Here is a 15,654-nt window from a genome sequence, read left to right as displayed (position 1 = left end):
TGGTTATGAATTGAGCTGCAAACCGCAAGGTCAGCAGTTCAAAACTACCAGCTGCTCCGCAGGAGACAAATGAGGCTTTCTGCTCCTGTAAAGATGTATAGCCTTGGAAACCCCGTTTAGGGTCGCTATGGGTCCGAACCAACTCGACGGTACTTAAAAACAACAACTATCAATACTCATGGAAGCAGAAGTCAAAAAATCAAATGATTTATTGCATTAGGCAAGTATGCTATAGTTTGAGTTGCAAAGATGTCAGTTTGAGGACTAAGGTGCGCCTAATGCAAGCCATGGTATTTTCAAAGGCCATATGCAAGTGAAAGTTGGACAGTGACTAAGAAAGACCATAGAAGAAATGATACATTTTGTTATGGTGTTGGAGAGGAATGTTAAAAGTACCAGGGACTGCCATAAAAAGCAAACAAATCTGTGTTAGAAAAAGTACAGCCAGAATGCTCCTTAGAAGTCAGGATGGCCAGACTTCATCTCTCATACTTCAGACATGTTATCAGGAGACACCAGTCCCTGGAAAAGAACATTATTCTTGGGAAAGTGGAGGGTCAGCAAAAGAGAGGAAGACCCCCAGCAAGGATTAACACAGTGGCAGCAACAATGGGCTCAAATGTGGCAATGATTATAAGGTTGGAGCACGACCGGGCAGTGTTTTGTTCTGTTATGCATAAGGTCGCTATGAGTAGGAACTGACTTGACTACACTTAGCTACAACAATAAACAATTTGGAGCTGACTCAATTGTACCTAACAACATCACACAACCACTTTAATAGTAGTAGTGGTAGGAGGGTGGTAGTAATAGTAGCAGTAGTTAGGGACCATCGAGTCAGTACAGTAGTAGTAGTTGTTGTTAAGTGTCATCGAGTCGGTTCCGATCCATAGCATCCCTGGAGAGAGTTTCTGAGTAGTGACTAGTGAGCTTGAACCACCGACTTTGCTATTGAAACTGACTTTGGAATTGAAACTGACTTTTCAGTCCAGCCCGTTAACCCACAGCGCCACACCAGAGCTCCAGTAGTAATGTTGTTAAGTACTGTTGAGTCAGTTCCGACCCATAGTGACCCAGTATAGGCCAGTAGTAATAGGAACAGCAATAAAACACAGATGGCACTCAGTATGGGCCAGCCACTATTCTAAGGATTTAAATTATAGTAACTCATTTAATATGCACAAGTACTCTCTAATGCAGATATTGTCACGATTCTCACTTTATGGATAAAGAAACTAATGTGCAGAAAATTTAGGTAACTTTCCCAAATTCAAGAAGAGCCAGAACTCAACAATATTCAGGTAATGCTAAGGCCTTGGTCTCTTGATTCCCAGTCCACTGTTGCTTCTTACTGAAAAAAGAGAAGAGTAAGCAAAAAGCAGGTTGTTGCCTATAATCTTAACATAGTACCAGCAGCAAACACCTTTAGAGCCTTCTTCCTTTTGAACCCACTGAGTCAGTCAAAAACTAAAGAAAACACTAATGTTGTTGTTGTTGTTGTTGTTGATGTTGTTAAGTGCCGTCGAGTCGGGTCCGACCCATAGCGACCCTGTACAGGGTTTCCGAGGGTGTAAATCTTTATGGGATTAGAAAGCCTCATCTTTCTCCCGCGGAGCAGCTGGTAGTTTCGAACCGCTGACCTTAAGGTTCGCAGCCCGATTCGTAACCACTACGCTACCAGAGCTCCTAAAGAAAACACTAATAGAAAAGTTCAAATCCCAGCCTACTTGACTTTATTTCCAAAGCATTTTCTGACCACCTGTACTTTGTGCCTGATTCTGTGGGGAGTTCGGAAATCAGTGAAAACAGGGTTACTGCTTTCATGCAACTTGACCTAATGAGAAGTTATAAAATAAGCGATTCAACCTTAGTGCAAGTTGTGGGAAAGACTTTATTGTGAAGGAACAAGAACGTACATGCATAGCACTACAATAAGACAGATACCTGGTCTCCTATCCAGCTCCCTTGCATCAACACCAATCCTTTTACCAGCACTATTTGGGGCTGTTCTAGAAAGTTCGCTATTTCACAACAGTCCAATGGCCAGCATTCCATGCCATCCCTGTACCTAGCCTGACTGCAAAAAGGCCATCTGGTGTCAGTGTGCCAAGCTGTCACTTAAAAGGAAAAGAAGACACTTCCTTCTAAGGTTAAGACCTCAATCCTCAGACTACTATGTAGGTAGCAAAGGGCAGGGGAAGGAAATCTCTATTTGTGGATATCATATCAGTGCCAGGCAAGGACTCAGTGCATTTACACAAGTCAACTCTTCTAATTTACTAAGATCCTATGAAGGAGCTCTGGTAGCATAGTGGTTATAAATCAGGCTGCTAACCACAGGGTCAGCAGTTCGAAACCACCAGCTCTTCTGTGGGAGAAAGATGAGGCTTTCTCATCCCATAAAGATTTGCAGCCTCAGAAACCCTGTGCAGGGTCACTATGAGTTGGAACCAACTCCATGGTACTTAACAACTACAAGGATCCTACGAGGCTCTAGTATTAAAGCCATAGATTAATAAATTATCCTGTGGTGCTACAGGATAAGCATTGGACTGCTAATCACCCACAAGGTTGGAGGTTCAAACCCATCATAAATTTCCTCTGGAATCCTATACAGGCTCACTATGAGTCAGAACTGACTTGATGACACTTAACAGCAACAACAGAGGTAAGCTAGCCAAAGTCAGAGAGTTTCCATAATTTGCCTCAAAAGTCATAGGATTAGTACTATGCAAACACAGGATTTGAAACCCTGTTTGTCTGTCACCAGATGAACTGCACTTCCTCCCTCCTCTAGACCCATCTCCCAACAATGCCTTTACCCAAGGGTCCCATTTGGTGAGTGACTGATGAGGATTTCTGAGCAATGTTAGCCCCTCCTCCAGGCGTGCCCTGGCTGCTTTGCCATTCCAGAACAAACACACGTTTGATCTACAAGGCTACTTTCTTGCCATGAAAGAATGTGTCTCCCAAGTGACCTCTTCCTTGGTTGTTGGAGAGAATGTGTGATAAAAAGCAAAAGCTGTGTCCTTTGAAGATAATTCATATATTGGCCAATAGATGCGATAAAGTAGCTAGAAATTCAGGGCAGGCTACAAACAACTCCACATTAAAGGCATCTGTGTTTAATAAAACTAATAAATCAAATGCTGTTTGGTGGTGCCTCCTGGCTATGTTTTAGGCCTATAATTGGTGCACATGGATAATATGGGAATAAAAGACATTAGTCAGCAGAGGGGCCACTAACCTCTGATGAGCCCCACAAGTATTCTCTGCAGGATTTGTTTGGGGAAGTAGAGTTCCTCTCTAAGAAAAGTGCCAGGCTACCCATATATGTCCAGCAAAGGGGAAAATGCCATCTCTCCAGAAACCTGCAAGGACAAGGAAAAAGCCAGAGAGGAAGGCAAAGGCAAGTTGGACAAGGGACAAAAAAATATTTATTTGTTGCACATTTGATATAAGCTGGGTATCTGGCATGTATTTCTAGTAGTCCTCCCAACAGACTGTGATAGATAGGGGGCAGTATTTTCTCATTCAGGCAAGAACACATATATGAGTTCATCATTTGTCCAATAGCAGAACTGGGTGACTTCAAACAAGTGGGAAAGAAAAGGTATAGAAGCTTAAATGATTCAGCCTTGAGAAAAACAAAAATCATATACGAAGGGACTTCAAAATGTAATTAAAAGACGTATAATTTGTCCATAAACTTTGTGAAGCCCCTCCTTATAATATATACAAGTAATGCTCTGTAATACAATTATATACGGATCAAGCTCACCTGCCACTCCTCAGAAACCCTATACAAGGTCGCTATGGGTCAGAACCAACTCTCTGGCACTTAACAACAACAACAACAACAATAATAATTATAAGATATATGAAGAAACTTCAAAAAGTGTGTGGAAATTTTAATTATCTTTTCATTTCATTTTTCCACAAACTTTTTGAAGTCCCCTCATACATAACACAGGTTTCCAGCATGTTGTTGAGCACCATCAAATTGGTTCTGACCCATAGGGTTTCCCAGGATCAGCTGGTGGGTTTGAGCTGCTGACCACGTGGTTCAAAGTCCAGTATTTATCCTATAGCACTACACCATGAGTCTGATTTTCAGTATGTTGTTGTTGTTGCTTTTGTTAAGTGTCGCCGAGTCGGTTCCAACTCATAACAACCCTGTATAGAGTTTCCAAGGAGCAACTGGTGGGTTTGAACTGTAGTTCGCCAACTTTATGGTTCACAGTCCAGTGCTGACCCCACAGTGCCAAACCAGAAGTCCTAGTTTTCAGTATGTTGTTGTTGTTGTTGTTAAGTGCCTTCAAGTCAGTTCCAACTCATAGTGACTCTGTATAGGCTTTCTACGGAGCGACTGGTGAGCTTGAACCATTGACCTTGTGGTTCAAACTGACGTTGCAGTACGTCACATTAACCTGCAGGTTTCCAGTAGAGAAGAAGGTAAAGTTAAAGATCATTGAGATGTGTTGGAGCTAAAAGGAAGTAATAGTAACCCTATCAGGTAACTTGGTGCCAAAATGTTGTAAAAAGAATATTCGATTGGGTTCATTCCAAAGCTCTTGCTCTTAAAAACAGCATGACTTTCAGTACATAACCACCTCTCTGACCTTTGATTTGATTTGCAAAATGGAGATAGTAATAAATAACTTGAAGTACTTGGAGAAAGCAGTAAACGAAATGATGTATGTAAAATGTTTGTTAAACACTGAAGTGCTATCAAGTATAAACTAAACCAATCTCATTGCTGTTGAGTTGATTCCAACTTAGAGACACTGTAAGACGGGTCGCACTGCCCCAGAGGGTTTTCAAGCCTGTAATCTTTATGGAAGCAGACAGCTACATCTTTCTCCCAAGGAGAGACTGGTGGTTTTGAACCTCCGGCCAAGTTCTGAATCACTGTAACACCAGGGCTCTTTCCAATCCAGCATGTTGTTGTTGTTGTTAAGTGCTGTCGAGTCAGTTCCAACTCTTAGTGATCCTGTATAATAGGGTTTCTGAAGAGCAGCTGGTGGGTTTGGGCTGCCGACCTTGTGGTTTACAGTCTAGTGTTGATCCTACAGTGCCACACCAGGAGTCCTCTTATCAAGTAAGCCTTTGTTGTTGTTTGTAGTCCAACACATTAGCCCACAGTGCCACACAGTTATTACTCAATCTTTCTAGACATTTTTATATGTGATACAGCCCAGAGACAGGGACTAGGGGACTTCTATTGCTCCTTTTTTCTACTAGAAGTAGATGATTCAAAGTTTGGAAGTGAAGTCAAGCTGCTTCTAGGGATCACTAGAGTTTTCCCAAAACCTCACCCTAAAACAGAGATTCTACTCCTTCCACTCCCCAGTGAAAGGTTTCAATGACTCATGCTGCTCCACCTCTGTAGCAGAATTTAAGAGGTGTGGAACAGGTCAAGATCAACTTCCTCCTGCTGAGAAGGAAGATGGTTTAAGATGAGGCTCTAGGAGATTATAGCAGAGAATACCAGAAAGATATTTGTGCTTTATTTACTATGTAAAGGCATCTGACTGTGTGGGTCATAACTATGGATATCATTGCAAAAAATGGAAACTCCAGAACATTTAAGATTCATGAGGAACCTGTACAAAGAACCAGAGGCAGTTGTTCAAACAAAACAAGCATATACGGAATGGGTTAAATTCAGGAAAGATGTGCAACAGGGTTGGATAGTTTCACCATATTTATTCAACCTGTATGCTGAGCAAATCATTTGAGAAGCTGGGTTATATGAAGAAAAACGTGGCATCAGGATTGGAGGAAGACTCATTAACAACCTGCGATATGCAGATGATACAACCTTGCTTGCTGAAAGTGAAGAGGACTTAAAATACTTGCTGATGAAGAACAAAGGCTACAGCCTTCAAAATGGATTGTACCTCAATGTAAAGAAAATGAAAATCCTCACAACTGGACCAATAAAAACATGATAACAAAAAAAAAAAGGTTGAAGTTGTCAAAGACTTCTTTTTGCTTGGATTTACTATCAATGCTCAGGGAAGCAGCAGACAAAAAATTAGATAACACAATCCATTAATAAATCTGCTTCAAAAACCACTTTAAAGTGCTAATGAACAAAGATGTCACTTTAAGGACTAAGGTATGCCTTGGTATTTTCAATCACCTGTGTTACATTGTAGGATAAACAGTTTGAATCTCAAGGTTGGTGGTCCAAACTCTCCAGACTCTGCTCGGAAACCTTATACAGGGACATCATGAGTTGGAACTGACTCGATGGTACTTACCAATAACAATATCCATGTGAAAGTCGAACAATTGGTAAGTAAGACCATAGAAGAATCCATACATTTGAATTATGATGTTGATGAATAATACTGAAAATACCACGGACTGTCAGAAGAACAAACAAACCTGTCTAGAAAGAAGTACTGCCAAAAAGCTCTTTAGAAGGGAGGATGTCGAGACTTCATCTCTCATACTATGGACATGTTGGCAGGAGGGAGCAGTTCCTGGAGAAGGATAGCATGCTTGGTAAAGTGGAGGTTCGGGAAAAGACGAAGACCCCCAATGAGATGGACTGGACAGTGGCAGCAACAACGGGCCCAAACATAACAATCGTGAGGATGGTGCAAGATTGGGCAGTGTTTTGTTCTATTGTGCATAGGGGCACTATGAGTCAGAAGCAAGATGATGGCACATAGCAAACACAGTACTGAAGGGGTTCATGGTATGAGTTTAGGGGAAATCAGCCTTTTGTCTCAGAGGCCATTTAATGCCATGCAATGCCAAGCCTTGGTTTCAGAGGTCACAATTTTTCACGCACCACCCCCCAGAGACTGTAGTCTTAGTTATTACATACAGTACATGATTAAAAAGGGACAAGACAGTTTGAAGTTCAGATCCTATTCCTCACTCTTCCTACAACTTACCAGGTAGGCACTAAGTTTCTTACTCTTCCATCTTTTAAATTATATTGCAAATAACTATCTCCTTTCATTAAATGAGAGACAGTGTTAATATTGGATTATCAATAATATGCTAAGTCAATTTTACTCCTTTTAGGATGGCTCTAGGAAGGGCTGTGCAAACTGGTGAAGAGAGGGGGGCTAAGATGTTTAAAGAATACTGAGTATAAAAATATGGGAAAAGATGTAGCTATGCTTATTACGTATGATAGTAACCAAGCAATCTGAACATTATCTGTCCTTTGGATTTCTAATGAGAAGTTCCAGATACTTTATAACTGTTTCCTTATTAGTGCCTCAGTACTCTCATCCAAAGTCTTTCCGATTTCTAAAAGGATAATAGCACTTTGTCTCTTTTGAAGAGTTTGGCTATTATTTTGATAAATTTTCCCCCACAAGTCACTAAAGGATCCTTCATAATATTAATGAAATCACCGAAAGTGACTTTTTTTTTAATTAAGGCATTTATTACGGAGCCCTTCAGATTAAAGGTTAAATTAGCATCAGGAAAGATGTTCTCGGGTTTTTTTTCAAGATAGGAGACTAGCTCAGACCACATGGAGCCTCTCCCTGAGGGTTTTCTTCTACAATTCCTGAACATTTAGTTGCTGTTGTTAAGTGCCGTTGAGTTGATTCCGACCCATAGCAACTCTGTATAGGGTTTCTGAGGAGCAGCTGGTGAGCTTGAACCGCAGATGCTTGCAGTTCCAATGGCTGTGCAGTCTGACACATTAACCCACAGCGCCACACCAGGACTCCGAACATTTAGTAGAACCTGCAAAAACAGAAGTGGCAGAATTACTCAGCCAACCTATTTAGCATTGATGATCATTATCAAGTGCCCACTGGTACTAAGGAGTGTAATAGCTCTGTAGGATAAGCACTGGACTGTGAACCACAAGGTTGGTAGTTTGAGCCCACCACTTACTCTTCAGCAGAAAGATAAGACTTTCTGTGATGCAAAGTCTCAGAAACCTTATAAAGGGTTACTATGATTCGGAATCTACTTGAGTCGAAACTGACTTGACAACACTTAACAACAGCAATGACTACTAAGCATTGTACTTTCTATGTCTGAATATGAATAGCTCCTTTATTCCATACTTCCCCTCAGTGAGTTTAGTGTCAAAATAAGAAGGTAGGACAATGTTTCGAGTCACAAGTGGCAAACCAGTGTACCTAACATCCATGGATCATGAATGTGACAGGGAGAGAAAGTTATAAAAGTTCACAGGAAAGAAAAATCACTCTTATGTAAGGGAAAATTTGAACTTGTGCTAGGTATTGATAAACAAATGTGATCTAAAGATATGGAGGGGGCAGAGCAAGGGAAACATCTGGGAAAGTCTGTAGAGGAGGGAGTACAACAAGCTTATTGGAAGCTTGTGAATGAGTCCTTTTGGCTAGAGTGGCTGATTTGTAAAGAAGAGGCTTCACCTAGAGTCAAGGCACAGAAGCCTCTGCTGTCAGATCTCTAAACCTATCAGCATACTCTATCATCTTCCATTGTTCTTCCTCTCCCCAGGGAACTGGGCTCTGAAAGCATCACAAACACACATGTGAGTTTTCCTTCTCTTTCTATCTGAAACATCATTCCCAACCTGGGCAGCCTTAATCCAATGTGCAGAGGTGGTGCCATACGACTCTTTCAACAGCTGTTTGGCTTAAATATTGTGCATGCTTCCCTTCAGAGTTTAGTATATGACGTTCCCAAATATTTGGCCCTTACAAAGCCTTTATTTTCAAGAACTTTGCCTCTCTGAGCAGATCAGTGGATAAAGAAAAACTGTGGTACATATATACCATGGTATATTACTCATCCATAAAGGGAAATAAAGTACTGATACATGCCACAGCATGGACAGATCTTGAAAACATATTGAGAGATACAACCAACACCTAACAAGTTTCCATAAAGTTGACCCTGGCTCATGACAATCCCATGTGTGTCAGAGTAGAACTGTGCTCTGTAGGGTTTTCAGTGGCTTGTTTTTAGAAGCAGATCATCATCAATTCTTTCTTCCAACATGCCTCTGGATAGCCTTGAACCTCCAACCTTTTTGTTTGCAGCCAAGCATGTTAAACTGTTTGCACCACCCAAGAACTCCAGTAAATTGGTCACAAAAGGACAAACATTGCATTATTCCACTGCTATGAAATATCTAAAATAAGTATGTGCAGAGGGACCAACATTTATTAGTGTTTACCAGAACAGGAGGTATGGGCAAAAGGGGACTCATTACTTGGGAGACCGTCTATTCACCGTGATGGAGAGATTTAGAATGGATAACGGTGGTGGTTGAACAGCACACTGAACATAATTAATGCTACTGAATTGTACATGTGCAGAATGCTGAAGTGGCAAATGTTGTGTTTACATTTATATCGAACATTTTATGTAATTTTGAGAAAATCCTGCCTTTCCTGCAAGTTTCAAGGGGTTACTTTGGAAATCAAATCCAAGTTTTAGACTTTGTGGTTCTCTCTGCATTCTTTTGTATCTTCCATTCATTAATTATCCTTAGAGTAAAGATGCCAATGACTAAGAGGAGGGAATTAGTAGAAAATGAGATACAAGAGGGAAACACAAGGTATAAATTGTTCAATAAATATTTGTATATCAAGTACTGTGTTGTTGTTACGTCTATTTCAACTCATAGTGACCCTGTATGACAAAGGAGAACTGCCCCATAGGGAGTTTTCAAGGCTGTAATCTTTACAAGAACAGAGCGCCAGGCCTGGATTCAAACAGCCAACCTTTCAGTTAGGAACCAAGTGCTTAATCATTGAACCATCAGGGCTTCTTGTATATTTAATAAAACCAAACCTACTGTAACTGAGTTGCTTCGAACTCATAGTAACCCTTTATAAGATTTTCAAGACTCTAAGTCTTCAGAAGAGCGGACAGCCTCGTCTTTCTTCCAAGCTATATCTGGTGGGTTTGAACCACTGACCCTGAGGTTAGAAGTCCAAAGTCTAACCTACAGCATCATCAGGATTCCTTCATATATTTCATAATCATAGGTAAATAATCACTAGAGTAAACTAGCGATTATTAGAATGGAATCCTGGTATGGTACTGTAGGATAAGTACGGGACTAAAACTTTGGTTTGAACCACAAGGTCAGCAACTCAAACCCACCAACCGCTTGTTGGAAACCCTATACAGGTTCACTGTGAGTTGGAAACTTGATGGCCCTCAACAGCAAGTACATAAGAATGGGAAGGAAGGAGTTAATGGTAGTGACATTTTATGTCATTGGAAGAACCGACATGGCTTAGTGACTAGAAGATATGAAAGATAATGAAAGAAGAAATTTGGAATAAAGAAGTGATGGGAAGTTTACCTACTACAATGTGTTTGAGTTTTCAGACCACAAGTGTAAATGCTAGACTAACTACTGGACATATAGAAGGCAGCTGGCGCCTTCTCTGCAAGGTGATTATGGAATTTCTGGAAAGATCTGTTAAGAATTCATTAAGTCTCTGGTATCTGCTCAATATTTTGTTAGCTATGGGCAAATGGACATTTATAGAAATTACTATAAAGCCAATTACCATTTCAGTGTCTGAGAGAACTTTCTATCAGCCTCTTGGACATCTGACCTGAATCTTACCAACAGGAATTTCAATGCCTGCAAAAGCATGTTCTTATATATAGTGGTGGTGGTGGAATCAGTTCTGACTCACTACGACCCTGTATAGGGTTTCCGAGGCTGTAAGTCTTTAAGGAAGCAAAAAGCCTCATCTTCCTCCCGCAGAACGGTTGGTAATTTTGAATTGCTGACCTTGAGGTTAGCAACCCAACTCTCTTAAATTTCAACTATCAAAATGTAATGCAGTATTGCAGTACTTGCATTGTCAAATCATTTCTACTCTTTAGAGAGTGTTTCCGGTTTTAGTGATGTCATCTTTATAGGATTTCTGAAGTCAAACAGAAGTTGTTGTAGTTGTTAAATGCCATCAAGTTAGTTCTGACTCGTAGTGACACCATATAGTTTCCAAAGAGTGGCTGGTGAGTTTGAACTGCCGCCCTTGTGGTTCAAACGGACCTTACAATCCAGAGCTTATCCTAGAGCGCTTTAACCTTAATTTGCACATGAAGTACCTGATACCCAGAAAAGTTGTGCCAAAACCCCACTGCCGTAGAGTTGATTCCAACTCACAGCAAGCCTACAGGACCAAGTACAAGAGCTCCAAGGTTCGCAAGACTGGACATCATCACAGAAGCAGACTGCCTATCTTTCAGAGCAGCTAGTGGATTCAAACTGCCACCCTTTTTGTCAGCATCCAAATGTTTACTGCACTGTGCCACCAGGGCAGTTCAGAACCACTCAAAAATCCTAAGCAGAGACAGACCTAGCAACCAGGGCCTCCAGCTCCCCACTCAGGCAGGGAGGCGAATGTGCCAACCACAGTTGACATCAGAGAGGAGTGTGGGATTGATGGTGGTTTGCCAAGTGTCCACAGCTCCTTGGAGAATAAGGCATTATGGAAGTGCAATATATTACACTAATTAGTACAAGAGAAATTCCTTGAAGATGGTATTTCAATCCAAAGCTGTTTAAAGGCTCCCCAAACAGTAGGTGGCTGGGTAAAGCTGACTTTTCCTGTGGTGCAGAATTCATAACCACAGTGTGACCATGCATCTCATGCTCAAAAGAGAGACCTGAGCAGAATGTGTAGTTGCCTTCCACTCACAGGGAACTGGGCTGGGGGCTGAACGTGGGCCACTGCTCCACTGATAGTGAAGCCAAGCTTTACCTCCAACTAGGGTGGGCTCCTCTGGGCAGGAAAGAGGATGTGGAAAGAGTTTTACCTGATGGTCAGAAATGATGAGGACCAGAAAGGCATGCTATATAATTCAGTACTCACCACTTTACTCCTATAAAGTGAAGACAATTGTACCTCTGTAACAGACAAGGAGGAGCTAATGATGGTATTCAGTGATAGAATTCTCATCCTGCATATGGGAGACCCTGGTTTGATTCCCTTTTGTGCAGCCACCACCTACACATCAATGGAGGCTTGTATGCAGCTATGATGCTGAACTTGTGTGATGCTATGATGTTTCAGTGGAGCTTCCAGACTAAGACAGACTAGGAAGAAAGGCCTGGTGATCTATTTCTGAAAATCAGCCAGCAAAAACCCTTTGGATTACAAGGGTCTGATCCACAACTAATCATGGGGATGGTGCGGGATAAGGCAGCATTTTATTCCATTGTGCATGGGGTCCTCATGCACTGATGGCTGTTCACAACAACAACAACAACAAAATAAAGAAACTTTACAGAGGTTCAAAATGTGCCCCATAGGTAGTAAGTAACAGGCTCCCGAGCAGCATTCAAGTACGACTGATCAAAAGTCCATGTGTTTTGCTTTCCCCATTCTAAGCCAAACCAGTCACTAAAACGAGACTGAGAAAGAATGGAGTCAAGTATTGGAGAAAAGTTTAACTCTGGCTACACTTCTCCTCAGCAGGACCAGCTACATGATTTATGGGGCCCAATGCAAAATGAAAATGCAGGACCCCTTGTTCAAAAATTATGAAGAATTTCAAGGCAGCGAACACAGAACATTAATCCAAAGAGGGGTCCCTTCTGATGGCAGGCACTGAGCACAGTTTATATGCCCATAAATTCAGCATGGTCCATAGAATCCAAGAGCATGAACAAAGCAGAGGAAGTAAGAGTCTTGGAATCAGAGGCAAATCTGGAAATACAGTCCCAGTGACCAAAAAAACAACAAAAAAACCCTGTGTGGTCCAAGGAGCCTTCTGTCTCACCATTGACCTGCTCATCATATACACACATATACGCACACACAAGCCCACCCAGTGCCTGGAGTGGACTCACAGATCAAGGCTGATAAAAATTACATGGCAAGGCTCTGGGGGCAATTGTAATCCTTTTTCTAATCTCAGGAAGATTCGAAATAGCATCCCAGTGACACAGCGAATAAGAGAACATCACCCCTATAGCAGCTGTCACTTGTATCTGCAATCGGGTGAATCATAGAGATTAGCCACATCCAAGAATGACTGCACTTTTTGCATGGTTCTGTGCATGTCCCTGCTTAAGGTGGAATTGCTCAGGTTTGCCTTCAGACTCTGGAGAGAGCTTAGGAAGTTCCGTGCTGCCACCCAGTGTTCAGAACGCAGGCCCTAGAGAAGCCGTGAGCCTGGCAGACATCCTGGGCTCTGTCAGGGGTTGGAGCCTTCTGGAAGGTACAGAGAAGCATGGTTTAAAACTCTCCTAGGCCCCAGGCAAGCGTCTTTTTACAGAGTGCATCCTACATCAAATCAAAGACATTCAAGAACACTTATATCCCACACTAAATTTCCACGTAACTGCCTAAGAGTTGAAATGCCTTTGAGTTGGTTGACATGACCCATAGCGACCCTGAACAAGGTTTCCGAGGCTGTAAATCTTTACGGGAACAGAAAGCCTCATCTTTCTCCCACGGAACAGCTGGTAGTTTCGAACTGCTACAGGTTGTAGAAATTTTGTTAAACATTTATTCCTTTTGATTTTACTGTTTTGTTTTTGAATTAGGAATCCAACGTTTTGTTTTAGTGTGTATACATTTTTTCAACAGATTTAAACATTTCCCTAAGTCAGAAGTATTTGGAAAGCTTTGGGCTTGGTGTGCTTTAGTACCTGATAGCTCTGTTATTATGGGTAGACAGAACAAACAAACAAAAAACCACAGAGGAATGCCATGTAAAAAGAAAAAACACAAGGGATCTTTGGACTGCTCATCTCTGATAACCAGACTGCTATAGGTTCTTTGGGCATTTCCATATATAGTAGCAGCTTCAACTTGTTGAATTCATCTAGAAAGGTCTCAGGTGAATCCTGGTCAGGATCTTCTATGTTCTAGTGACCTAAACAAACTAACTAACTAAAAACCTTACTAGCCAGTGCAATTCCCTCAAAAATTGATCCTACATTCCCACAGAGAGAATCAGCTCTCTAGGGGAGAAGCAATGGGTTCTTACTGTAAAAAAGCAAGCAGCCGACACGGAATTTCATCCCACTTACTCCTTAACTCCCTCCTGAGGATGAAAAGGAGGAGGTATGATGAGAACTCATAAAAACTGGACATAATGAATGGTACAGCTTCTGGAACAGAGACATAGCATGCACATGTGGACCCCTGCTCCTCCCAACTGGACTTGTGCCTCTGGTTAAGAGGATCAACCAGGTCCTTGGTTTGGAAGCAAAAGGGTAAAACTTGAGGGCGCTAAAATAACCAGCTCTGTGGAAATGAGGACAAAATGGATCAGAAGTTGATGATGTTGGTTCAGTGCCAACTGATGGTAACTCCATGTGTGCAGAGTAGAAGTGCTTCATAGGAGTTTCAAGGCTGAGTCATTTCCAAAGCAGATGGCCAGGCCTAGCTTCCAAGGCGCCTCCAGGTGGGTTTGAACAACCAACTTTTTGACATACTAGTCAAGTGCTTAGTTTAAGCTACCAAAGAGATCACAGAGGTCAAAACCTATACCCCTGCTATCTAGTAGAACTGAAGTGAATCTATTTGGGCCACCTTATTACTTATAGACTGAACTTTGTACTCCTATCTCTCTGGTTTCCCAAAACCAAAAAGATCAAATCCATCAAGTTAATTCTATCTCTTAACGACCCTATAAACAGAGTCAAACTGACTGACAGGATTTCCAAGGCTGCATGGTGCTGTAGGATATGCACTGGATTACTAACCAAAAAAATTTTGATGCCATTCCTTGGAAACCATACACAGGGTTGCCATACATTGGAACCAACTCAATGGCATTTAACAGCAGTAACAACAATCTTTATGGAAGCCAACTGCCACATTTTTCTTCCTTGGAGCCACTGGTGGGTCCAAACTGTGGACAACTGAGCACTTAACCACTGTGTTACCAGGATTCCTTGGATTCAGGGCATGACAGGTTTTATTCTGTCCTGGTGTGGCACTGTGGGTTAATGCACTGAACTGCAAGGTTGGTTTGAACTGCAAGGTCAGCAGTTCAAGCTCACCAGCCACTCCTTGGGCACCCTATACAAGGTCTCTACGGGTCAGAACTGACTTAATGGCACTTAACCACAACAGCTTCTGTTTTCCCCTTCCATGATCTATTCTTCATGCTCTTTATTTTGATCTTAAACCACAGTGCTCTGGATTTTATTTCTTCCACTAGCTGTACCAACTGCATTTTACTACAAGCTTAAATGACCCAGCCCATATATAAAGATTATGGGATCACGTGATTCAGAGTTGGCAGAGTCATTAGGAATAGAGTCTAGTTGTACCACCAATCATTTTGCTAGTAGTTGGTCTCTGTCTCAATACTTACTTTTTAAAAAAAAAAACAATTTTACTGTGGTGGTGGTATGTCGTGGAATCGGTTCCAACAAATAGGGACCTTAAAGAGGGTTTCCGAGGCTGTAAGTCTTTACGGGAGCAAAAAGCCTCATCTTTCTCCCGCAGAACGGCTGGTTGTTTCAAACTGCTGACCTTGAGGCTTGCAGCCCGACTGTAACCACTACGCTACCAGAGCTCCTTACTTGGTTTTGTTTTTTTACTGTAGTGAAACACATATAACAAAGCATTTGCGTGTCAATCCCTTTTACATGTACAGATGCTCATCAAGTTGTACAGTCATGACCATTATGTCTCCACATTTTTTCATCACCCCAGCAGCAACCCTGGTAATTTAATG

The 15,654-nt window shown here is 41.7% G+C and overlaps 1 pseudogene; it reads left to right on the top strand.

The window, feature by feature from the left end:
- LOC102831794 overlaps positions 1–13,208 on the top strand; it is an 84,536-nt pseudogene extending 71,328 nt beyond the window's left edge.
- The last annotated feature ends 2,446 nt before the right edge of the window (positions 13,209–15,654 follow it).

This window comes from Chrysochloris asiatica, unplaced genomic scaffold (genome assembly GCF_000296735.1).
Source record: "Chrysochloris asiatica unplaced genomic scaffold, ChrAsi1.0 scaffold00009, whole genome shotgun sequence".
NCBI lineage: Eukaryota > Metazoa > Chordata > Mammalia > Afrosoricida > Chrysochloridae > Chrysochloris > Chrysochloris asiatica.
The sequence above is the reverse complement of the archived record's forward strand: the minus strand, read 5'-3'. Positions and strand labels throughout refer to the sequence as shown.